The sequence below is a fragment of the Neophocaena asiaeorientalis genome, unplaced genomic scaffold (assembly GCF_003031525.2).
Source record: "Neophocaena asiaeorientalis asiaeorientalis breed wild unplaced genomic scaffold, Neophocaena_asiaeorientalis_V1.1 scaffold296, whole genome shotgun sequence".
Taxonomy (NCBI): domain Eukaryota; kingdom Metazoa; phylum Chordata; class Mammalia; order Artiodactyla; family Phocoenidae; genus Neophocaena; species Neophocaena asiaeorientalis.
In genome coordinates this window covers 740,152-767,643 of record NW_020175084.1, presented here as the reverse complement: position 1 = coordinate 767,643, position 27,492 = coordinate 740,152, and the positions used below count along the sequence as shown (strand labels likewise).

The following is a 27,492-nucleotide window of genomic DNA, read 5'->3' as shown; positions in this document are numbered from 1 at the left end:
GTGCTCGAGCTGTCCGACAGCCCCGGCGTCCACGAGCCGGGTAAGGGCGCCGCGCTGGGTGGGCTGGCGGTGGGGGAGGAGGGAGAGGGGCGCCCGGGGTGGAAGATGGGACGTGGAGGGAGGGATGGCGATGGGGATTGCCGTCACCTAGTCTCGGCCAGCCGCCCTCCCCAGCCTCGAGGCCCCCCTTGGGTGAGCACAGGCCCGAGGGGCTGCGGCGGATGGAGGTAGGAGCGCAGCGAGTAAATATGCGCGCCTGCAAACCCGCTGTCACCCCCACTTCGCTGTACCGAAGACCGCAGGGAATAACTTCGAGGCCTCTGCAAGGAGGTCGTCCTTCCTTGCAGACAGGAGTAGAACGATAAGGTGCAGAAGGCAGGAGCTTGGAGGAAATGAGAAAAGTCAATTATCGTTTGTTTCCTAATTTCCAGTTTATTGGTGCTGATGACTCTACGTACCTGCCTCTACCTGTATGTGCGCATTAGGTACACGCGCTGCTGGGATACTCAGGGAATGTTAAGGATCTTGGCAACACTGGGTGGTAGAGGGTGAGAAAGTGGCCTCTGGCAGGCATTCCGATCTTGAAACTGCACACAGTTTTTCTAAGGAAAAAGGAATATTCCATTTTCTCTGCTATAGCCCTTGGAGATGAGTAGTTTGTGACCAGGATCTTATTCCAACAGATGTTTCCATATAGCCATCTTATGCATCTTCCTCCTGAGTGTGTCAGGGCACGTTTTAACTTATGTTAAATGTTATGCATTTGGTATTAATAAAGAGGTATTTTAAAAAATGTTCTTGGTGCTTCTTTTTCATTGCTTTTTGGAAATGATATAACTCTTAAGGCCTGGTCTTATGATCATAAAGGTACTGTTGAAGTTATCTGGGCTAATGACATGAGCATGGGATGCTTGTTTTTTTGTTTTTAATGACAAAGAAAGCAAGAAAACAGGTAAAAATTCTCAGTGTAGCGCCAGGATAGTTTTACAATGATATTTATAAACTGAGAAGGAATGAAAATAGGTGATCGATGGAGACACTTTGATCTTGAAATGGAAATAGTATGGGTTGATAAATAATAAATCTTCAAATGGGAAATATCTCTTATCTTCAAATAATGTATACAAAAATGTGTAATTTTGCAGTCAAAACCCTAAAATCAGATCCTAGAAAACATTTTCAGTAATGCTCTCTAGCAGGATTCAGCATGTAGAATTGGAAATTTGGAAAATTAGTTTCGTGTTTGTATCTAAAGATAAAGAAAAATTTTAAATGTGACAACTCATTTTCAGTTATTTCAGATAATCAAAGTCAAGACATCCTAGGCTTAAAGAGAATCTAAATATTTGTGATTCTCCTGCCTACTTTATTAGAACCTTTTGTTATTCTGTTGTAGGTTGCTCCTCACATTTTGTTGTTTTTTTTTTTTTTTTTTTTTTTTTTTTTTTGTTGTTTTTTAAAGAGATTATATGAAAGCGAATGTTAACTTTTTGTTGTCTTGCTTCAAGTTTAGAAACAAAATTGTAAAGCGATATTACTGTTAGAATGCGATATGCTTTTGAAAATGAAAACCATAATTTTTTTGCTTAAATATCCGGAATGTATAGTCTGTCAAGATCTGCAGATCCCTCTCAGACTACAGGCTCCATGACGTAGGGCTGTATCTCCAGCACCCAGGCCGGGTCTGGCACATAGCAGACACTCAGGTCACATTAGGGAAAAAATGAATCAGTCATTTGCTGAATAACACAATGCCTTCAATGTTTTATTCCTTTTAAACACAAAATACACCAATTAAATTCATTTTAAGAAGGTGGACAAAGAAGCGTTTACATGTTAAATGAGGGAAACTAAGTTCATGGTATTAATTAATAAATAGAATACAAAATGTCTACCCATTGTATTTTTAAAGGTTGAAGTAAACTATTATGAGCAAACACTAAAAAACTACAAGGTGATTTCCCCTTCCACCACCTTTTTAGAGGAGCTGAGCAGGTTGGAAATCTTCAGGGAACTAGTGTTAAAAAAAATTCAACTGGGTAAATTTTAAAGGTCTTATTGACTTTATTCAGTGATTCATGAATTAAACGTCATTCAGTCTAGCAGATAGAAAGGTGTTCTAAGATCTGTACAAAATGAAAGACTTTTATAGGCAGAAGGGAGCAGGAACAAGGAGGTTACACTAGGCAAAAGATGGGTTGGTTATCACAAGATTACTTTCTTTTAGGGAATGGCAGGGGTCCTTGATTACCTCACTTGTGCTGATCACAGGGTTCCTGATTGACTGGTTTAAGGTTCCATTTCTGGGAGAGCCAAAACTGTAATTAAGTTTCAGTTTGGTGATGTGGGACTTAGCATAAGTGACTCCATTTGGGGCCTATTGTCTTGTTTTTAACATTAGTGAATGCAGAGATCTGATCAGTATATGAGTTTGATAGCACTTGTGGGGATTAACTTTTTAGGAAGTTTTGAATGAAGGAAAGTATTCACCATTCTTAAATGGCCTTCATATTCGTTTTTAGATTAAAATATTTTAAGAAATGAGAAGGGAATTTCCATACTTATTTTGAGATAGAAATGGATGCAATCAGTGTGTTTTGAACCACGCACACACTGTAGATGAGGCAAGTCGTATGGGCTGTGCAGTGATACACAGGATGGACCTTGCCCTGTGGGGGATTGAGAATTGGGAGGTTGGAGGACAGTGTCAAGGTGGTCAGTGCTGCAAGAAGGGAGTGGGGGGCCCAGAGAAAGGAGGCTGCGAACCTTAGGTCAGGGCATTTGGTTATTGAAGAATAGATGACAAGAAGGCAGGAATGTACAGATTAGTGAAATTTACCAATTCCAGTGTAGCTCATATAGATGTATGTTTTAACAGAGCCCCTGCTTTTGAAAGAGGGCAACTGTCTTCACTGTTTTCACATTATAAGTGTTTTGGGGAAGGTTAAAATAATGTTTCTGATGATGCTATTCAGAAATAATATTTAGCTTAACAAGTTCATTTACTTGACTAAAACTTTGATCAAGTTGCCCGTATTCATTTTATCCTCCAACAAGAGAGAAGTGTCAGGTTTGTTAGTCCTCTTAGTCTAAATTCTTTTTCTGAACTTTAAAAAAATAGAGCTAACGTCTAAGTATTTATCATAATAGAAAAACTCTCCCCAAACAAAACAACATATACATCAAGTCTTTCCCTGTGGTAGAAGTTGATGTGGTTAGATTTGCAGATTATGGACAGAGGGAGTTCCTGGATCCCACCAGCTCCCTTCCTGAGCAGAAAAAAGTGATCATTGGACTTGTTTGGTACCAGGCCATGGGCTGAATTTGAACTGATCTCCTGAAAGTGATCAATTCTCTCAGATATTCCACATTTGAATTCATCAAAAGGGAAAGAAAATTCTATTTGGAATTGGTCAGGGAGGAATATCCATACCTATTCTGTCTGCTTGATTCCTGACCAGCTGGACGTTGGGTCTCAGTTTTCATTTTGATCACTTTGGAGGCCTGCACAAATCTACTGGAGGAGGGTGGTGGGTCTCAGCCATTCTCAGAAGAACTGCGCGTGGTCTTGGCCCCAGTCTCATCTCCTCACACATCATGAATCTGGACACCAGACATGGGGCTGGGATGGAGCCTTGGCTAAGATTGAGTCTCTGCTCTTGGGTATGTTCCCATGAGGTGTGATACCTGCCAAGCCTGATCATGTTTCCCGTTTTTCTTTCTGTTTGCTTATATTTTATACATTTAAAATGTTTCTACACATAGGGACTCATGTTCTCAAACCCAAATATATGTGCTCCTAGGCATGCATAGCAATTATTGCAGTACTCATAAAAGAAGCCTTTCTTAATTTATGTCTAAGCAATAGAATCTGTATTCCCAGACCACTCCTCCTAGGGTTAAACGTGAGTTAAGATTAGTTTGTTTAAAACACTAATTCTTTCACGTGTAGTTTAAGATTGCTCTTGGGGAGAAAAATCTGATTTATAGCTAAAATGTTATCTTAGAAACATTCTTTAGGGCATAGATTTTCCTCTCTCAAAGGCTGGAATGATTATTTTGGACTTGTTCCTCCCCAAATATGTTCACATTTAAAGTGTATGAATGCCAGTGTGCATTTGCCAAATATCGTGAGCAACACTAAATGCTGGCAAAATTTCTATACAACTCAAAAAAAAAAAAAAAGTGGGGTTTTGGTTATTTCGTATGGCCTCTTTTAATACCAGATTAGTGTGAATTAGTGGGCAATGATTACAACTGAGTAGCACCTTACAACTGGTGAATATTGACATTAGATTCTGGAGAAGGATCTAGATATACCACATGTGGTCAAGAGTTATTTTTAGACCCAAGTGAGTCAATGTAGCTCTTGCCAGAAATAATGTACTTGATTGACTTGTGATTGGCTAAAGGAAGAGAGGAAATTGAGCTGGCCCCTAACATTATATCCTGTACTCAGACAAAATAAGTGTCTTTCTATGGAAACTGATTTGAGAGGTGGCAAAGGAATCATCTGCCCGCATCTCCCTCACTGTGTAGCACAGAGGATATTCCAATACCCACCCACCTTTACCGTTCTTTGGGAAAGATATTTTTGACAAATACAAAAACAGCTCCAGTAAGAAGCGGTGATACATAAACCAGCTTTTCCCAAAGTGTATTCGATGGAACATTAGTTCAGCTTGGTTTGAGAAGGATTAAGTAAACAAAGATAAACAGGTTTATATATTGCAAGACTTATCAGAGCCTTTAATATGCTAATGTATGTTTCAAACCTCCAACTTAGATGTTTGCTGTACAGTATTTTCCAATCTTTTTCAGCATGGAACTCCCTTTTATCCCCCAAGGAGCTTATTTTGTACCTGGTATTGCACTAGTTAGAGAAGCACAGCACTAGCTCATTATTATTCATTATCATATTTTGAAGGATTGATTTGGTAGTTCTGTAGCAGAGACACTCAAATAGGGAGTTCCTTGGGGTGGGGAGCATATATGTTTTCCATTTTTTTGCCCATAAACAGCTGACTTATTGATTTATGTAGAGTAAGCTCTTAAGTTATGCTTATTGAATTGAGAACATGATTTTTGAGGCAACGAGGCATAGGACAGATGCTTTCGATTGGAAAGATTAAAGTGACAAATGCATTACCATTGTTTTATTGTTACGTAGCTTCATGCTTTTAACTTCTGTGTACCTCCTTTTCTTGTCTATAAAATAGGAATACTTTAAAAACTCAAACCTCACAGGGCTGCTGTGAGGCCAAAGTAGTATAGAAAAGAATTTAATGAAGTTGCTTTCATCTAGTTATTAAGAACATGGGGTAATTTGTTAAAATGTTTCTTCCCAACTGGAAGTTGGTCTGGAGTGTGCTCCATTGGCTTTCATCATTGGGAGGGGCCTCCTTGGTGTGTCATCACAGGAGACCTTGGATGCTTACCTGTTCCAGTGGAAGCCCATCTGCACAAGCCCGGCAGGCGGCCCTGATGGACTTCTACCCTCTCATCGTCAATGTTTCCTCGTTCACAAACGTTTGTCTTCTATCGATTTTTAAAATGTAGGACATTCCTGCTTTGCTTCAGCTTGACATCTTATTTTGCTTCATTCAATGGAAACAGTGTAAGTGTTCATCGTTATTTGATGACCTATATCTTCAGGTAGCTAAACAAATCTAGGGCAATTCCAGCATTTACTTTGGCAAACTAACTTATTTTTCTGAAGAATTTATAATAAAACTGCTCAGGTCCTGACTACTTTATTCTTTTACTGACTCAATGTAAGTGAAAGATCTTCGAAACCTCCTTTCTCACCCCTCCCTAATTTCCTTACCCCTACTGGGGTCTTTTTGTGTTTCCACAGTTCTTTGAAGAGAGGTGAGGTAGCATCAAGGTTTACAGTATATGCTTCAATGTCAGGGGACCTGAGTTTAGATCAGGGCTTCCTATTTTAAACTCAATGTTCTTGGGCAAGTCACTTAACTTCTCTCAAAGCCCCAGATTTGTCACCTACAAAATGACAATAATGTGATGATTAAATGAAGTAGTAAATGTAAAGCTCTTAAGTAAGTATGTCAACAATTATTATTGTCTCTATTATGGCATTTTCTGTTGTTGGTATACGTGTTCCCCCAGTAAGCTGTGAGATCCTTGTGGTCAGGAGTTGTATTTTGCGCATTTCTTTATCCCAAATGTCTAGTTCTATGCTTAGGACATAGCAGCCACTCAGTGAATGTTTGTGGAATAATTGAAATTTCTCAAACAGGCAAGAATGGGCATCAGAAAACAAAGCTGTGTTGAAGTTCGGTGTTGAGTTAATACATGTTAGCATGCCAGAAGCATGATATCAAGAAAGGATCGAAGTTCCTTATGTGAACACTTATATTTTGTTGTGATTCATCCGGTTTTGCATAATGGAGAAATCCATCTACAGCACGTCTTTTCGAGTGTGTTTATTGTAAGTGAAGTAGTATGAGGCTCGTTTCCTCTTGGCTTCTTTCCTCTTGAGACATTTTATTGATAGAAAGTTAAGCTGCTTTTTAAGCGTTAAATAAAAGTTCTGAAGATAATTAGTAAAAATTCACTTAGTAAAATTTTTGGCTTTTAAGATATCTATTCTGATTCCTTAGTATGGCTGTTTTACACATAGAAGCCATACATCTCCAGGTTTTAACTTTCCTTCCCTCATGAAAATGGCATTCAAATCATGCACTTGAAAACGCTGAAGAGGAGGAGATTTATCTGAAAGTTAGCTGATGGGTCAAATGAGCTCAAATTTGAGACATGTTTAAATTTGCTCTTTCCTTCCCATCTCATTAATTGCAGGAATTGCTGCCAGTCCATTGCTCTGCAAATGTTTCTTTTGAAATTCAGGATGTGGTGTTTTGTAGGCCTTCCAGCAGCCAGCTCTTTCTAATACAATGTGGCCTCAGAGAAGAGACTGTGTTGCCAGTACCTCTTACTATGTTCCAATGCTTTACCTACAACTTTAACTGTCCCTACGTAGTAACTTTTAAGGTGGCTCATGTAGAGAATTACAAAGTTGATTCTTAAACAAAAATAAATAAGTTAATTATGATAATAAACCCTGAAACAACTTTCTACTACCGGTAAATATTTTGTTTTTTTAATAGAAATCTGTTTACTATGAAATCACTCTGAGCATCATAGTTCAATAATAATAATGCCATTCACTTTAAAGGTGTTTGAGTTCAAACAGAAGCTGTTTATTTAAAAAGTGGATACAGATTACTTCTTTTTTAAATGGGACCTTTAACTTAAATCCAGGTTCTAAAAAAATCCCTTGCTGTGGTGATTCATGTCAAGGTAATTGGGAAAAGCAACAATTATCTCATGTATTTGCACATGCAGGCAGCTACTCAGATGTTCAGATCCCAAAGTGATGCCACCAGAATGGGCCTACACAATTTCCCTTCCTGCATAGCCTAAAGTATTCAAAACCAGAAAATCTTCCTTCACTGCCATTCTGTAATTTTTCCCCAAGAAATATCTTGTTTCTAGAGCTCAGTTCAGCAACTTGTACAAATCATAAGCTTTGACCATGAGTTCAGGGTAGGAAAACTTGAATATACAGGTTGGACCATCACATCCCTGACCAATGTTCTGAATACTGTTATTTTTATTTTCCTAGCCAAGGGGTAATTTTTAAAACAACCTTTTCTCATAACCTTTATAAAAATTGCTGTGTATCATTCTAAGCTAAAATTGACTTTCCAAGAGGAAAAGAAGCTGTAGGCTTTTGTCAGTATAGCTAGTACTGTCAATTTAATTTAGGGAATAGTTAACAAATGCCCACTCTGTATATGCTATTTTACTCTATCTGCTGGTCACCCTTTTAAGCAGTTCCTTTGCATATTGAAATGTGTATTTGGGTACTGGTCTTGGATTCACTCTTTCGCATGTTGAGCTTAACTGACGTGTTTTATAACCAGTGGACATATCCCTTGATTCTACAGAATATATGCTGCATATAGATGTAAGGGTCAAATAGTTCCCTATACTATTCTTGATGTAGCAGATATAAAGACAGTATCTGTAGGTGAAACTACTGGGAATGTTAGACATTTGCAAAATAAAATGTCTTTTGCCCTTTTTGTGTTTTAGGTGTGGTGTCGGACATCTGATTTTAAAGTACAACAGATCTATTGAAATAGTTCCATTTGTCTCAAGTCGTGACATTGTTCAGCATAATTTTTTAAAATTTTATTGGAGAAAACCAGTGTTATTCATTGTGGGAACTCAGTAAATGTCAGGCCAGATTCTGCACATAATCAGCGTCATGGGAATTAAGTTAATGTACTTTTGGAAACAGCACTAACTCTACGTAATCAGCAGAACCTATACAGCAAAATATTTAGAGAGAAATTGCTTGCTAAATGTATTTTCTGGAGTCACATTCAGTTTTTGGAAGATGTTAAAGCAATATAAAATATAGGTGGATATTTCTCATGTGAATATTTTATAGATGTATAGTGACTAATGCTATATTGACACATGGACTGAAATACTGTATAGACAGGTAGGTTTTGTCTAAGTCTTGACAGCAGGATAATCATGAGTGGAGCTGTCATTTTACAGTATTTTAAATTTCACTTGCATCTATAAAATCCCCTTCAATTTAATTGTTTTTACTTCTTTCTATAGCTTTTATCAGGAATTGAAGAATTTTCTCTTTTATCTAAGTGGCTTATATGGAAAAAATCATTTCTCAAAAGTTTTTTTCTTTCAGGAAGTTTTCTTGGGCTCTTGTTGCCTTCTTTAAGTATGGTCAGATATTCCACCAGGATTTTAAATATTTGGCCAAATTTGCCTTTACTTTCACGAGGATTCTGACTGGGTACCCACTGAGGCGGGTTTGGAGACCCTAACAGATGAATGTGGCCCTGCCTGTTCTTCTCCCCCGTACCCCTCTGCTTCCCCCTTTTCTGTGGGTATTAGAATAAGAAAGGGTCATTGTCTGGGTATCAGCTGGGAGGCTTTCATCTGATAAATGTGGGTCATGAACCCACTGGGACATGTGTTGGCTCATTTGTCAGCCATTTACTCGATGGTTCCCCATAAACAACCTCGTTTAGTCCTAAATGAACAGCTTTTTCATGCCTATCACAGGTGAGGGATTAGATAATATTTACCTTTATGGGGACTTAAAGATGCAGGAAGAGTCTGCCTATTGTTGAAAAGTATTTAAAAGAAAAATTAGAAATGTGGATTTTCTTGTTTTTTAAAGATCTTGTCACAATGATCTTAATTCCTTCTGAAAAGTTACATAAATTGCTGATATTTATGGTGTTATTATGCTGTTATTTATGTTTTGGAGAATCTTGTGAGTCTTGAAATATGCACATTTTGGTTAAGTCTGTGTAGTCATCCCTCATCTACAGGGGATTGGTTCATATGTGTGAGTTATACACAATCTTACTGTATCTCTCAAACCCACGTTAGTGCCTAATTTGCTCTTCACTGGTACCTGTGGACTGGCCTGGAGAAACTTTGTTGACAGAGTATATTAATTTCACTTCAGTGTCTACATGGGGGGCTGTATGTTGAGTACAATGCTAGGCTCTGCATGAGTGGTAAAAGCCATGAACTATGTGATAAGTGTTTTTAATATTTTTGAGACCTCTTTTCCATTATTTCTAGTTTTTTGGGTGTGTTTTTCATAGTTGATTCAAATTCCTGGATAGATGGGAGTTGGGGGCACCTGGTATTGTTCTAATAAACCATTTCCCCTTCTCTTTGGACTCTACTTCAGTTTGCACAAACTGTATTTTTAAAAGTGACATGTAACTTTTAGGAACATCAAGCATTTTTCCTGAATAGTTTTAAAACTTGTATTGTTGCTGTTGTTATTTTAACATTGAAGCTGAATCGCTGGCAGCGGTAATTCTATGACCTGTGTGCGCAGGGAGAGGGAATGAATGAGAATGTGTTTCTGAAATGAATGTACAGAGGGTGAGACTGGCTGGTATTTTCCCCAAACTTATAGAATAAAGGTAAAGTGTTTATAGCCTCTGTAAAGACAGTAGCATAAGCAAAACATTCATACCCCTACCAGCATTTCCAAGAGGCCAAGAAGGCTCTCCTTTATAGCCCATACCACATTTTCCATGATGTCCTCAGTTCCCAGACCAAGGTAGTAACACTTTATTATTTTTAGACGCTACTAACAACTTGCCCGTATAAATCACCCTAATTGGACAAATCACCAAGAAAACTAAAGTCATTCATTCACTAGACATTTGGAAACACCAGATAGAAATGCTTTTAAATCAGTTCACATTTAGAAATCAAACTCTTGAGTACTGCAGGTCAGAACGAAGTACATCTTTCATTACTGTGTGTGTTATTATATTTGTAGTTCAAATGTACTTCACAAGAGTTGCCAAGTACCTGCTATATTAGTGACATTTTGCAAATTGAAGAGATACTTACAAAAGGAGCAACAAACGACAGTATTTTACAGAGTACTTAAGATGAAGATATTAATTCAATTTCCACAGGAAGTTGAGAGAGATCATCAAAGGAGGGCTTTCAGAAGGAGGTGGGGACTTGAGTAGGTCTTAAAGGATGAACCACATCTGGAAAGTAGAAGAGAGGACTTCATTCTATGCCAGTGTAAGATCATTCACGCTTCTTGTGTCTTTTTCTCCACTATCCCCCATAGCGGTGACATACCAATATTCAGTAAGTACTGTGACAGATAATTACATTCCATTAACATGTGAAATTTCCACCTTGTTAGAATATAGTTTTTAGGGTGTTGTCCTTTAGGGTTGATTTCCCTCATCATGAGGGTAAAACTATTTGGGATGGAGATTATGATAGATATATATGTGTATATATATATATAATGATATGGCTATATATATCATATAATGATATGAAGCATATAATGTATATTGTAATAGGCAATAGCTGATTACAATTCCTTTTCCCCTCTAGGTAGCTGTTATTGAACACTCTCTTGAAGGCATGGAGTAAAAAGATGTCAAGTAATTTTGATTTTATTAGGTCAATTTCCAGCAGTTATATACTGCTCAATTCATGTTCTGTTTTGATTATGCATTTCAAAAACTGTATTTAACAAAAATAAGAACCACAGCAAGAAAGTGCTATAGTCTGAGTTATTGAAGGAGGATGCAGCCCATAGCTGCATCCATGCCCTGCAGCCACTCCAGAGCATTCATCTAGCTGCTCTTGTCTAACACTTACATATGACCATGTAGTTTGTTGGATGCTTTTGGGAGAAAAATTCACTATGCAGAAATGTTTATTATTTAAAATTTCCAAGTATACATTTTTGATTAGGGTAAATTTATTTTGAATCACTCTTTGTGTTAAGCCCAGTTTTCATTAATGTTACATAGAACTGTGAACATTGAATTATAGTTTTTTTTTCCTAGCTGGAAGGAACACTTTTATAGATGAATAAATTGTTTCAGAGAGATTTTAAACAACCTGCTCGAGCTTGTGTAGCCTCGGAGGAGGCTAGAACCCATTTCCTGATACAGGAAGTTGGGCATTCTTTTCAGAATATTCCTCACAGCAATGTATACAGATGGGGGATAAACATAACTTCTGTGGCCCTTGAGGGTCATGAATTATTTACGTGGACTGAAGTCTGTGAGGGAGTGTACAGGAATGTAACTTATCAGTGTGTTTTCAATTTCTTAGAGCAGTTTCCTGACCTATGTGCTGTAATGGGTATGGGTGTTTCCAGGTGGAGGGACCGGGCCTGGGTGGCGGGAGAGTATGTTGAGTGGCAAAAAAATCCAGAAAGGATTGAAGTAAATCACTTTAGTATACTGTAAGTATATACAGAAAATATTATTTTTCTTGGCAGTAGAATCCTCTCTCAAGGAAGAAACAAGCTTTTGTTGAAAGGCTGTTCTGATGAACTCTTTTGAGGTCTGGGCCTTCAGGGCTCAGGAATGGGCTAAACTTACTCAGTTTAAATACATAAAAATATTGAATAAAAAGAAGAGGCGTATTTTCAGAGGCTGGGTGGACAGTCAGAGGGAGAAAAAGACTTAATGGCTGGTGGCTTACAAGAACTTTGGGGATAACAGACATGTTGAATGGTGACGTCACAGAATCTTCTATGCTCTGTGATGCTTTGTGTGGTAGATTGCTTTGGGAGATGGGATGAAATACTTAATCTTGCTTCAAGATTGGCAAAACCAGAGGTTGTCCAAGGAAGGACAGTTACAGAGAAGTTACAAAACAAGAACTTATTAACCTTATTAATAAAGATCAGATATATACTATACCATAGTGCTTCCTAGAAGACATAAAGGCAATTTTTTTGGAATGTCAGCCAGACATCCCCCATCTCACTGACCATTTACAGTGAAATCCCACATTCCTGAGTTGTGTATTCCAAATTGGAATCCTGATCCCAGGAGAATGTAAACACTGGGAGAGAGCCTTTAGGTTATGGTTTGTAAGCCAATTCGAGGTTCGTGTGCGCCAAGCAGAATGAATTATATGTTGGAGATTAGGGGCATGGAGTATAAATAACTTAAATTGGGTGAGGTTTCCTTTCAGGAAAATAGTGCTCATGTTGACCTGTTCATGTGTCTGCATTAAATTTTAATGTTAAAGAAGTTATTTGTGCTAAAGAGGATTACGTATTTGTTCAGAATTTTTCCAAACCAACAATCAGCATACAGTTTCTTAAAGAACTTCCTTTCCATATTTGTGAATCCTTTATAAAACATTACTATGGTATAAGAATTATTGATATATTACATATCTAACAAACAGCCTATATTAAAAGAATAAATATGTATAGGAACTATACCTGGAATAAAGTGCCTCCTTAAATTATTGTTCAAGGGCTTCCCTGGTGGCTCAGTGGTTGAGAATCTGCCTGCCAATGCAGGGGACACGGATTTGAGTCCTGGTCTTGGAAGATCCCACATGCCGCGGAGCTACTAGGCCCGTGAGCCACAACTACTGAGCCTGCGCGTCTGGAGCCTGTGCTCTGCAACAAGAGAGGCCGCGATAGTGAGAGGCCCGCGCACCGCGATGAAGAGTGGCCCCCGCTCGCCGCAACTAGAGAAAGCCCTCGCACAGAAACGAAGACCTAACACACACACACACACACACACACACACACACACACACAAGTATGAGTAAGGTAGAAAATAAAGTTTAACCATGAAATAGAAAGGCTAAACAAGCGTATTTAAATGTTGTGAAAATAAAACGAGTATACTTTTTCTCCCTCATACTTAAATAATGCTTAGTATTTGTCAAGTACTGTTTAAAGGTTTAACTCATCTAATCCTCAACCCCTATGGAGTTGATACTATTATTAACCCCATTCTATAAATTAGGAAGCTGAAGCACAGAGAGATAAGTGATTTGTTCCCTTACCTGAGAGATCATGGGCTTATAAGTGGCAAAACCAAGATACGAAAAATATATTTATATATAGCTACATTGTTAAATAAATACAAAAAATCAGTGCATCAGATACCATTTGCTTCATCCCCTTTCCTTCTTCTGAATTGTCTCCTTTCTTCTTGCCTTTCTCCCTTTCCTTTTTGGAGAATTCTTTGTACCATGTGATTTGAGTGGGAGCTGCTGCCATGTTCTACGATACCCTGTCTCCTTGCTTCCAAAGTAAGCCTCCTTTCCACCCCCCCATCATATCTTGATTCTACAATATATTTCCAAACATTATTTCAGATACCCTGCATTTTCATGAGGTAAAACAAGATCATCTCCCTTGGGGAAAATGATCATTTCAACTTAAAAATGAGGCTGTATTAAAAGTAAGATTTAATTGTTACTTTGAACATTCATATTAGGTATCTTAGGTAACGATACGAATGTCATTCTGGTCTTTCCACATTATTTTTTTGATTATTCTCTTGAGTCAGATATAATAACAGACTGATAAGAGTATGTACTGGTGAAAAATTTCTAAGACAGTAACATTTGTCATTATATTTAGAACTGTTAGCCTGCAAGTATATGCACATACACACACCCCTTTAAATGGAGTGTGTTTATCTAGGAAGTCAATAAAGTTAGAAACTGAATGTACATAAATATTTTTAAATAGAAGGGCAAATGGCTTTTCATACGTAGACCTGTTTTGAGATGAGAAGATCTAGGCAGTTCTTTTAGCTGAAGTATCTGATCATAAGCTTGGAGGATACTGGAGTTTTAAGACGGGTGGCCCATTTATCTTGAAAATCCAATATTTTTTCTGAACTAGGTGTTGCCATGGTGACAGAAAGGCTTAGCAACTGAAGACTAATTTCATTGGTTGAGTGTCTGCAGACTTGCTTGTTGAGTAGCATTAATATGTTGCCTCCTGCTGTTTTGTTATTGAGGAGACCATCTGGCATTAGCTGTATTTAAAGGTACAGTTCTGTTGGACAAAGAATACCGGGTGACACACACTGAGGTGTTAAAAATAGGTTTTGCTGGTGTTCATTGTTTTAACTAATCAGTGACTAAGAAGTTCTACTTCAAATCACTGCCTATTATAGCCAATTAGTAATTCATAATTCTAGGCTATGACACTAGGAATTAAAGGGCTTTACTTTTGAGCTTGCTTATGTTATACAAATTTAATTGTTTAAATATACACCTTTACGTGGTCACATTATTTTTGATGTACCTAAAAATGGACCCATTCAATAAAATGTTCTCTCACATTGCATGTCCATAAACTATATAGTTAGAGATATATTTTTCAAAATAATGATTACTAAGGATGCTTAATATGTCAGTTTTTCTTTTGTATTTGAGGGTGATAAACATAATGGATTTTCAAGTAAGGAATGAAAAGGTGTCAAGTGCATCTATTACACAAATGACAGCTATCCATTCTAAATAATAAATAGCTGTTGTATATCTATTAAGAGACATACCCTAATTTTAAGGAGCTTCCAATATAGTAGGGAGGATAATGTACATGTTATGTACATGTTACGATAATCAAGACAGAATATGTCTTAAGGACTTGCAGTGCCATAGAAATACAAAGTTGAGTTTGAGATTAAAGAATGGCGTGGGACATTCAGTAAGGATACCAAGAAGTCCCTGTGGAAGAAGTGGGGCCCGATTGGCCAGAATCTTAGCCAGTGTAAGATGAAGGGAGAATTCTAGAAGAAGAAGTAGCATTCATTAAAGTTATAATCCCCACCTCTCTAAGAGTGGGTTCCCACATAGTGTGCAGTGAATACTGACAGAACACTTTGTGTCTAGAGCTTACTGCATGTGTAGTAGAAGCAAAATCTTAACAGGTAGGCTCTAACCATACCTTGACTACCAGGCTGAGGGTTTAGATGTCATCTGTGTGGCAATTTGTAGAAAAGAAAACGTACAGATTGCTGGTTTACAAAGAAGGTAATGTGCAGTTTTGACAGGTTTGGTGATGTGCTGTGGGCCAACTACTGGAGAGAGATGTATGGTCCTTCGTTTGAAATGAGGATCTTCATTTTAGGAGAAAGTTTTGAGGACAGAGGAAAAGATTTCAGACTCATTTGTGTGACTGGTGAAGGTGAAAGTGGTGATAGTGGATGAGACCTCGAGGGAGAGAGAATAAAAAGAGAGAAGGTGTCTCAGGGCAGAAACTTAGGATATATTGATGATTTTAAGGTTAGGAGAGGTAGATGAGAGCAGAGAGTAGTCAGAGAGATAGGGACAATTGATAAAATTCAGTGCCTCAAAATCACGGCAAGAGAGAGTTTCAAGGGCTAGCGGCGTAGGACAATGCAGATGCTGTGGAAGTGGTTGAAGCAGAGGACACTTAGTCTCTGCCTGAGCTGGTTGGAAATCACTGTTGCCATTTGGGGAAGCAGTTTCAGTAGAGTTGAGAGGAAGGAGCCAGACAAAGGAAGAAGGAGGAAGTCGGGGGCGGGTTCCCCTCCAACAGTAACCTTTTTGTTACCCATCAATCAAACCAAAGTTCTTGAAAGACTAGTCTCTCTCTGTCTACCTTTTCATCGCACATTCATTCTGAACGCACAGCAGTGTGGCTTGCACTGCATCTCTCTATTGAAACTGTTTGTATGAAGGGCACAGGTGACCTCTTTACAGGGTGTCCATGTGTCCTGGTTTGCATGGGACAATATTCCATGGTCCCGGGATATTTGCTAATAGAACGCTCTTTCACTTTGAAAGCTGTTCAGGTTTGGATGATAAGTTCTGAGTCACCCTAGCTCTTAACCAACAATTCCAGTGAGTGGTTTTCAATCTTTACCTTACTTGACCTTACTTAATTTTTTTTGCTTTGTGGGTTGATCATGCTCCTTAACTGTGACTTGAAATTCCTTTTCTCTGACTTGTGCTGGGTAACTCTCCTAGTTCTCCTCACATCTTCTCAGTATTTTCCGAGCTCCCCTTTTGCTCAGAATTCTGTTCCTGTTTTTTCTCTTTTTATTATACTCCCTCTCTGTGGACAAGCTCATTCATAGAGATAGGTACAGCTAACCATAAGACAATAACTGCAAAATATCACTCTAGTTTCTCTTCTTGAACTTCAGATTTGCATATTCATCTGCCCAGCGGACAGTTTCGCTGTAAGTGAAATTCAACATGTGGGCAAGAATTTGAGTATTGGAATAAGACAGACATAGGTTGCCAGCTGTGCCATTTAGTTGCTTAGAAACCTTGAAGAAGATATTTAATCTCTATGTGGCTCAATGTTCATTCTGTAAAATCAGGAAACCTCTCACACACACATTTATGTAGGGAGAGAATGAGATAGCACATGTAATGTGCCTTATGTCATTCATGGCACATGATAATCTTTAGTAAATAATGGGGACTGTTATTATTCCCCAAACCTTATTCTCCTACCATATATCCCACCTTGATGAAATGTAGAACACCTACCTATCTGAGTGGAGGAGGGTCCATGGTTGCGGGAACACAAAATATTTTTGAAAAGACTGAGTGTTACCGCAATATATGAGACCCTGAAAGCTGGACAAAGAAGCTTAGAGACAATGGTGGATAATAGGGGCATCTGTAAGCTTTTAAGTATAGGGGTGGCTCTATGAAAAGTGGTGTTTTACTAAACTTAGTTATTTTATTATCAAGCCAGATGTATTAAAAGTTGGGACAGGGAAGAGGGCCAGGAGGCTGTTGAAATAATAGTGGCATAATTTGATGAGGACTTAGAAGAGGGTGGTGACAGTGGGATAAAGAGGAAAAGATAGGTAGGGGAAGGTGATAAATCTGTAGATTACTTTTTTTCGTATCAGTTTTTCAGAAGACGATAACTTCATTGATATATTTATTAAAGATTTAGTAAAACTTCATTATAGATCAAGATATCATGATTTTTTTGAGCCACTATATGTGTGAGAGAGAAGGAGAATGTGTAATAATGATGGAAAATGTCTTCAGCCGGATTCACCCACTGTTTACTTAGGTGTTAATTTGCCTCTTCATATCTTGCATGACTTTTGTAAATGACTGTTTCCAGTTGTGATGTCTTTATTATTCTTACAGTTACAGAGACTTCTCCTGTTACATAATTCACTTTTGGAGGATATTTGTACCTCAAGTGATTCTGGCCTGTTACATGTTACCATGTGAGTTAAGATATAGACTTTAAAATATATCACAGAAAGATTTATCTCTACTGAAGAGGAGGAACGATTCAATATGGAAATCTAATAAATTTGGCAAGTTGAAAAATGGAAAGGAGAAAACTACCTATGTCTTTAAAGTACTTGTAAAAGCTTTTCTTTTTCTTTGGAATAATTATTGCTTTGAAATCTGGAATGTAAATTGTCAGACTTCCTCCTCTTTTCAAGATTTGAAACAAATACTGGGAGATGGTCTTGAACTGAAGTGTAGACACACCAAATTTGAGCTCAGGTTTAAGAAGTCCAGCACTGGGAAAGAACTAAAAATGAATGGTGATTATGAAGAGTTTTTAGGTTGCTACTTGATTCTTTTGTAGTTCTGTATAACTATCTAGACAAGATATTAAAAGGAAAAAGCTGAAGGGTGAATGGATATGATGTATGTATATCACAAAGAAAACCATCACCACCTACCAAAACAACAAAGATTCAAATGAGCAAAGCTTGAAAAGAAGACAGTGTGAGAAAATTAAGATAAAAATAAATCTGCATACTTGAGGCCATGAAACACATGTTCCAGAAGACAACTTATTAGAATTGCATTAAGTAAAAACTAATGTTTGCATACTAGAGGGGAAGTAATGTGGAATGGTATAAAAAATGGTAGAGAAGTTTATTTTTGTAGAAACTGGGAGTTGAAATAGGCAATCACTAGGGCCCCAGCTCCAAAATCTTGCCATTACTATTAATGTGACAATGGTTTAATTTTTGAGCAAGATTTAAATGACAGTATATGCCTTGGGAGATGTATTTTCTGGTTGCTAATGACATAAAAATATGAAGTCACCAGCCCCTTGTAATTCACATTTTTAATCTCATTTTCATCTTTTTAAAAAATTCCCTTTGACACACTGTAATCAAGAAGAATATAATTGAACTGACGTCACAGTTTTTTTCCCTGAGATTTCAGTCATACTGTTCTCAAGCTGTATCCTAAACCTTGCTTCTTTTATTTTAATGGCCAAAAAGCCTTGCTGTTTTATTATTATTTTATTACAGTATATTTATTACAATAAATTTTATTTATTGAGATAGATATCACACACCAAACAATTCACACATTAAAGGATGAAATTCATTGGTTTCAGTGTATTCACAGTGCTGTGCAGCCATCACCACAGTCAATTTGAGAGCATTTTCATCTCCCTAACGAGGAACCCTGTATCCATTAGCAATCATTCTCCATTTCCCTATTTCTTCCAGCCCTCGGCAATTACTAATCTACCTTTTGTCTATATAGATTTGCCTGTTCTAGGTATTTCATATACATGGAATCATACAATATGTGTCTTTTGTTAACTGGCTTCTTTAATTTAGCATAACGTTTTTAAGATTCATCCATGTTGTAGCATGTATCAGTGCTTAATTCATTTTTATTGCCAAATAATATTTCTTTATATGAATATTCCACAATTTATTTATCCGTTCACCTTGATAGACATTTGGATTGTTTTCCACTTCTTGATGATTATGAACAATGCCACTATGAACATTCATGTACAAGTTTTTGTGTGGACATATGTTTTCATTTCTTTTAGGTATATTCCTAGCAGTGAAATTGCTAGGTCACATTGTAACATTTAGCTTAACATGTTTAGGAAATACCTGACTGTTTTCCAAAGTGGCTGCACCATTTTACATTCTTACCATCAATATATGAAGGTTCCAATTTTTCCACATCCTATTGACCTTGTTATTTTCTGTCATTTTGACATGGCCATTCTACTAGGTGTGAAGTGGTATCTCATTGTTATTTGATTTGCATTTCTGTAATGGCTAATGATGTTGAGCATCTTTTCATGTACTTATAGGCCATAGTTATATCTTCTTTGGAGAAATGCCTTTTCAAATCTTTTGCCCATTTTTGATTAGGCTATTTGTCTTTTTAGTGTTAAGTAGTAAGAGTTCTTTATATATTTTGGAATCAAGTCTGTTCTCAGACATGTGATTTGGAAACTTTTACTCCTGTGGATTCTCTGTTCTTGATGGTGTTTGAAGCACAAATGTCTTTAATTTTGATGTAGTCCAATTTATCTATTTTATCTTTTGTTCCTTGTATTCTTGGTGTTACATCTAAGAAACTGTTGCCTAATCCAAGGTCACAAAGATTTACACCTATGTTTTCTTCTAAGAATTTTATAGTTTTCACTTTTTTACTTAGGTCTTTGATTCATTTTGAGGTAACTTATATATGGTGTAAGATAGGGGTCCAGCTTCCTTCTTCTGCATGTGGATATCCAGTTATCTCAGCACCAGTTACTGAAAATTATTCTCTTAAAATAACCTTCCCCCACAGTATTTTCAGCTGTCATGAATGGGTTTTATTGGTTTCCCCAGATATCAGGGATAATTCTGTGAGGTCAAACTTTTCTAAATCCCAGACTACAATATGGGAGGAAAGTTAGCTATTTCCAACTGAAAGGAGTTATTTAGCAAATAACTGCTATAGTATAAAGTTTATGTGGGTACCATAACTTATTCCCAGTGAGTATTACAGAATTTGGGAGATTGATGGGATATTTATCTCTAACAGAGAATGGAATTCTTATTGTGGCAAAGATATGGCAGGAATTTGAGATTATAGGAGGGTCATTTTGAGACAAAGCAGTCAAGATTACTGACCTGGCATATTACCTCATTGGTGTTTTATGTGACTTTCCTCCTTATGCATTACCTGTATCTTTCAGTGGTGTTGCTTGTAGGTACATTACCATTTGGTTCCCGGGGATTGTGTCCATTTTTCTCATTCCATTCAGTTCATTTCATTCAATTAAGTAAGTAAGTATGGAGGGCAAAGTATTTTCACAGTGTTGACTAGACACCAGTTTTGAAGATACAAAATATAAAGGCAGTAGTATTTACTGAGGTCTTATTAAATGTCAGGCATTGTTTAATATTCTCTCCATTTCACAGATGAGGAGAGGCAACTCAGAGATGTCAAATGACTTGCTTAATGTCGTCATCAGTGGTACAGTAGGAATTAGATTGTCTGCTTCCAAAACCCAGACTTGTTCAAATATACCAGAGGTTCTCAAACTTGACCCTGCATCAGAAGCACTTAGAGAACTTGTTGAAACATAGGTTGCTGGGCCCTACCTCTAGAGTTTCTGATTCAGTAGATCTGATTTGGGACATGACATTTTGCATTTGTAACAAGTATCCAGGGATGCTGATGCTGCTGGTCCAGGGACCACACTTTGCGAGCCATTGTAAGACACTGTCATGATTCCGCTATGTATGATTCTTGATACTCAAAGAACTTTCAGTTGGGATGGAAGGAGACTTGAGAGAAAATAATATAAAGTCAATATAGATAAAAGGGGCCTAGAGGGCACAGAGGAGGGAAACATTAATTCTGGTTAGACAGTTGGAAAAAGTTTCTGTAGGAGGCATTATGGGAATGGATTAATTTATGGGTAAACTCAAGAATGGGAAGAACAGGATCATATGGTAGCTCTATTTTTAGTTTTTTAACGAACCTCTATACTGTTCTCCATAGTGGCTGTACCAATTTACATTCCCACCAAGAGTGTAGAAGAGTTCCTTTTTCTTCACACCCTCTCCAGCACTTATTATTTGTAGACTTTTCAGTGATGGCCATTGTGACCAGAGTGAGGTGATACCTCACTGTAATATTGATTTGCATTTCTCTAATAATTAGTGTTGAGCATCTTTTCATGTGTCTCTTGGCCATCTGTATGTCTTCTTTGGAGAAATGTCTTTTTAGATCTTCTGCCCATTTTTTCCTTGGGTTATTTTTATTTTATTTTTTTGATACGGAACTATATGAGCTGTTTGTATATTTTGGAGATTAATCCCTTGTCAGTCGTATCATTTGCAAATATTTTCTCCCATTCTATAGGTTGTCTTTTTGTTTTGTTTATGGTTTCCTTCGCTGGGCAAAAGCTTTTAAGTTTAATTAGGTCCCATTTGTTTATCTTTGTTTTTATTTTTGTTACCCTAGGAGACAGATCCAAAAAGATAATTGCTGCGATTTACGTCAAAGAGTGTTCTGCCTATGTTTTCCTCTAGGAGTTTTATAGTATCCAGTCTTACATTTAGGTCTTTAATCCATTCTGAGTTTATTTTTGTGTATGGTGTTAGAGAATGTTCTAATTTCATTCTTTTACATGTAGCTGTCCAGTTTTCCCAGCACCACTTATTGAAAAGACTGTCTTTCTTCCATTGTATTTTCTTGCCTCCTTGGTCCTGCAATCCCACTCCTAGGCATATATCCAGAGACAACCGTAATTTGAAAATATACATGCACCTCAATGTTCATTGCAGCACTGTTTTCAATAGCCAAGGCATGGAAGCAACCTAAATGTCCACCAACAGATGAATAGATAAAAAGATGTGGTGTATATGTACAATGGAATATTACTCAGCCATAGAAAAGAATGAAATAATGTCATTTGCAGCAACATGGATGGACCTAGAGTTCATCATACTAAGTGAGGTAAGCCAAACAAAGACAAATATCATGTGATATTGCTTATATGTGGAATCTAAAAAAAGGATACAAATGAACTTATTTATAAAACAGAAACAGACTCACAGACATAGAAAACAAAGTTATGGTTACCAAAGGGAAGGGGGGGCAGGATAAATTAGGAGTTTGGGATTAAAATATACACACTACTATATATAAATTAGATAACCAACAAGGACCTACTGTATAGCATAAGGAACTGTACTAAATATCTTGTAATAACCTATAATGGGAGGGAATGTAAATAAAAGAATGCATGTATTTACATATATATGTATAACTGAATCACTTTACACCTGAAACTAACACAACATTGTCAATCAACTATATTGCAATACAAATTTAAAAAGTTAAAAAAGAAACCACCTCAGCCTTTGCCTCCAGCTGGTGAAATCACGGAGCAGAACTCTCATGTTTGTTTTGTCACAAATATGCCTAGAGCTGCTGAGCTGTTGAGTGCATGGGCAAGCTTATTGTGGAGGGGGTGGTGGTTGGGGAGTGGTTGATGGGAGAAGTACAGAGAGAGCAGCTGGACTGTGAATCTGAATCAGGAAAGTAATGTGAGTGAGGCTGGTTATAATCTTCTATCCCAGTCGGGTTCAGTGAATTGACGCCATTTGTATGAGAGACTAAAAATAAGTAATGGACTTAATTTGATGATTCTTTTTGGCTTTAAGTCTTTCAAAGTACAAATGAAATCTCGATAAAGAAAATATAAAAATAGCAGTGTATCAATGCTTTTCTAAGAAGCTATGAAATACTGTGGTGATCTCGCTCATCCTGCAGCAGACATGAATGGGCCAGTCTTTATTGTTTTACACTATAGTTTATTTAGACTTTATGCTCACCTAGTAACCTTCATATTGCTGAGTTCTGTAAATTCATTGCAGAAGCAGTATTAATGGGATTTACAGAATCTCAGGATTGTGTACTGGTTGCTCCTCTATCAACCATACAAGGCTTTTAAATTAATAAATTAAAAAAAATCAGAGATCTTAATGGATCAGTCTTGAACTGTATGAGCAATCCATTTCAGAAGAACAATTCAATTTATAAGCATCAAAAAATAATCATTGACGCCCAGAGCTATGAACTGATCCCTTTTTGATGCAGCCTGACTATTAATGGTCCCGTTCACAGCTGTGCCCAAAGTAGAACTCACACCCTTGCTGGGTGAGTAAATGAAAGAGACCAGTAACTCTCTCAGCTGCCAAAGACCCAGCTATTAGTGGAGATTTATTTTCATTATACATTTGGATGGATTCTTGTCATCCCAGAATGTGCTGAAATAGAATCTCAGTACTACTTGAGTTGAGACAGAGGTTTTATAAGTTTGCCGCTATTAAAAAAAAAAAAGAAAAATTAACTAAGGGGACTGGACCAAATTTGTCTTCACTTTTGTTCCTTTCCCCAAATGGAAGGTGGAATAATTTACTAACAGATATTTTAAAGACTTAACTGAAAGCCTGGGATTAGTTTAGATAATGAGAAAATCTTGCTCTAAATTTCTTTTCTTTTCGCTTATGGTGCTACCTTTTGCTCCTTAGGTACGTGGTTTCTGTGTGTGTGTTGGGGATCCCTTTCTGTGGATGCTACCGGATTGAGGCTAAAAGACAACAGTTCAGCAGGAAGCCTGGTTTGGGGGATGTCAAAGGTGATTTCCGGACTACATGGGGAGATGAATCCAGGACCAGAGAGAGTATGAATGGAGGGCATTACTGTCTTTCAGACCTGAAGGAAATAGGGAAGTGATTATTTCAGCATTACCGTAAGGGATCTTGACCGCACTATTACTTAAGGTAATAATCTAGCTCATTGTTTCTGAGAGTTGGCCTTTTTCTTCTCTGGAGGAAATACTCCTGCCCTTTTTCTCGTCTGTGAAGAGAAATTATTAAAACAAAGAAGTATTATTAGGGAGTTTTTTTAGTCAAATAAGAGAGGTGCCGTCAGTACTTGTTTATTTAAGAATGGCCTTTCTTTGTCAACTTTTTCCCTCCCTCATCTTTCCCATTTTCTCTTCCTTTTCCTCTTTCTCCCTCCCTTTCCTCCTTTCCCTCTCTCCCCTCCTCCTAACTCCTTCCTGCTCTTTCCCCTCAACTTCCTATAATCCCTTGTTTCATTGAGTTTATCTCATTCTGGGGCTCACAGTCAACCATCTGGTAGAATCCACTTGACATTGAACACAGTTGGTCAGTCAGTGCCATAGAAATTGCTGAATGGCCAACAACAGCCTTGATCAATGAATGTACCTTCCCCTCCTTATTCTCCATTGAATGAAGAGGGAAACCAGGGTTTCCTCTTTTTTAGGTATGGCCGCTTGAATTCTAATTCTTTATGGTACGCAGTGGAAACCTTGTGATGTGATTGAAGCTGCTTTCTCATGGGCATCTAGCTGCCTGTCAGGGGGTAGGGGTACATGGCAAACACATTTTGTTTATGATCAAGTGATTAATTCAATTTTATTCAAAGTGAAGAGTTTGCTCTTATTACAGTATATGGTGAATTGTTCAGTGGATTCTAGCCCTGCTGGATGAAGCACTACACCTGTTGCTGATGATTCGAGGAGAAAACCCTTCTTTACCCGAAAGAGTGGGGAGAGGGGTATGCGGAACAGTAGGGTCTTAGTATCTCTAAATTCCTCCACGAGAATGATCCCTCTCTTCAGATATGAAAGCCCTTTCTTTCTACAGCGGAACCATCTTTTTTGTAATCATTCATAACTTTTGGCACAGCAAGGGGCTGCCATCACCCAAGAAACAGCTCTTCTGGTGGAACAGCGTCTGTCCATGGAACAGCTTTTCTGGTGGAACAGCGTCTGTTCATGTGCAGAGCAGATTTAGGTGATGTTAGAGGGCATTTGGGCCCCAGCCAGCCTGAAACTTATGGTTAACAAATGCATTCAACAGAAGGGGTTTTGTTTGAAAGAATAAAGCACATTATGGAAAAGTTAAGGAAGAAGCAAAGGAGAAGGATGTAAACTTACATTTTATGTTTAAAAGAACAGATGTGCTGTTAACAAAGATTGTGGATTTTTTTAGTACAGTTTGTTGGTGGGGAAAATTGGAGATGATAAATGCATTTTATAGTTATGGTGACCCCTTACAATTACATAATCCTTTATAATTTTCAACTTAATATTAACATTAATAAGCACTTACTACATACCAGGCACAATTCTAGATGCTGGAGATAAGGCAATAAATAAAACAGGCATTATTCCATTAAATCCTGTCAACAAACACAATTTATTAGGTACCAGTACTATCTCTATTTCACATATTAGGAAACCGAGGCACAGAAAGGTGACATAACTTGCCCAAAGTTTCATAGAGAAGGCAGAGCAGACAGGATTGGAACCCAGACTTTCTCACTCCTGGGTCGGTGCTCCTACGCACCGCATGGCCCCGTCCAATGCAGTCAGCACCCCGACTGTGTGGTGTCTTAGCCTTAATGATGGCCCATGAAGCAGGCAGGGCAAGTATTTTTCTTCACATTTAAAAAATATGAAAAAATAAAAAATTCAGAAAGTGCCCTATTTGAAGAGGTACATCAGGGAAGTTCTGGAGACTGCTCCTCCATCTGTAGCTTGGTTAATGCCCCAGGCTGCTCACTGGCTTACCAGCCTCCAATCAGCACATCCCTCCATCCCCATTCACCCCACTGTAGCAGAGTGGTTTCCCCCAAACACAAATCTATACTGCTTCTCTGCTCAAAACCTTCCAATGATCCGCTTGTACTTGGGTCGAACTCAAACTTCTTAGCATGCTCTCTCTCTCTCTTTTTTTAAATTGAAATTTAATTGACATACAACTTATAATGGAGAGTCTGAGGGACTTCGTAATCAGATAGCTCTTAATTGAATTACGGCTTTATCACTTACTACTTTTGAGACTTCAAGCCAGTTACTTAACCTTTCAGAGCTTGTTTTCTCAAATAAAAAAGGGATGACTAAAATGGCTTGGAAACTTTTGTGTGGGAAACTGACTTAACATAATTATGGCGCATGATGCATATTATGAGATAATGTTGTGGGAACACAGAGGACGGCAGCTAGGGCAGCCCAGGGGTCCAGGAAGCCGACAATGAAGCTTGTCTTCGTCTTCCTTAGAGCTTCTGGCATAGACGTGCCCAGAGATACTGAACATTGGCCAGCTGTTTATCTCTCTGGAAAAGTGTAGTCCAGGGTCTTTCTGAGTATTGGGATAGAGCAAGTGATCTTCCATTTATGCATATTTATGATTCTATTCTAGGTTAAATTATTAATAGCACTTGGAGACTACTGTTTTTAATATGGACAAGAAGAATGTTCAGTTTGAAATATTTTCTGAGCTTGCTTATAGCTTACTGGGAAAAAAAAAAGTCTTAGCTTTATTATTTTCTCAAAAGATTTGTTTATTTTTCCTGGAATAGAATAGCAAAATAAAATCCATGAAGGATTTAGAATTTTTAAAGCTATGTAATTCACATTTTAAGTTTTTACTCTTTCATCAGTTTTCCTAAAATAACTTGAGGAATTACTCCTTGAAGAGGCTTCATGTATCAAATTGGTCAGATGAACATATTTTGAAAATAGTTCTGCCTCTTTGGATAAAATTTATTTTATTCCAAAGGAAGCTTTTTCATGACAAATGCAAGCAAAGCTATAAATTTTAAAGAATCTTGTAATGAATAGGATGACCTGCTTTAAAGAAGGGTGAATTTAAATAATGAGTGTATTTGTATACAACTTAAAGCCAGATGTTCTTATTGAAAAACAAAATTTGTTATGCTTCTAAGAATAGTTTTTATGTAAGAAAAATAAAAAGTGATGCAGTCAGGAAGCTAAGAATATTTTTCTTGCATAAATTGTGTGTGTATTAACAGGCTGAACAGTGATCCCTTGAAGGCTGCCTGGCTCCATCGTTATAGTAGTTTGACAAAAATCAACTGGTTTATACTATTTGTCCAAAGAAATGTTTGACAAAAATAACCTGGATGACATATATGTATATATACATATATATGTGTGTGTGTGTGTGTTTGTGTGTGTGTGTGTATATATATATAAATATATCTATGGAGTAAAGTAATTCAGAGAAATGCATCCAGAAATAAAATTGAGCTTAAAAAGTACGACCTCACACGACCACAGTGACAGCTGGTCATTTGCTTAGAATAATATTTGCATTTTGAAGTGAATTTTAGTGACTTTACGAAGTGCCAGATTGGGAGGGCAGGAAGCCAATTTTTTTGTTTGTAGCAATATTAACACTAAAAATGAGTTTTCCAGTAATTACTTCATTATTATAAATTAATTCCAAATTAATATGTTTGGGGGCTTCTCTGGGGGCGCGGGGGTGGGGGGCCCGCCTGCCGATGCAGGGG

The 27,492-nt window shown here is 37.5% G+C and overlaps 1 protein-coding gene across 1 annotated transcript in view; it reads left to right on the top strand.

Moving 5' to 3' along the window:
- The first annotated feature begins 6 nt into the window (after positions 1 to 6).
- The window catches only part of CPE (carboxypeptidase E), a 108,652-nt gene continuing 81,166 nt past the window's right edge, over positions 7 to 27,492 (top strand). Inside the window, exon 1 of the mRNA XM_024764204.1 lies at positions 7 to 40. The gene's annotated coding sequence lies outside the window, so the exon portion shown is untranslated. The remainder of the gene's footprint in view (positions 41 to 27,492) is intronic.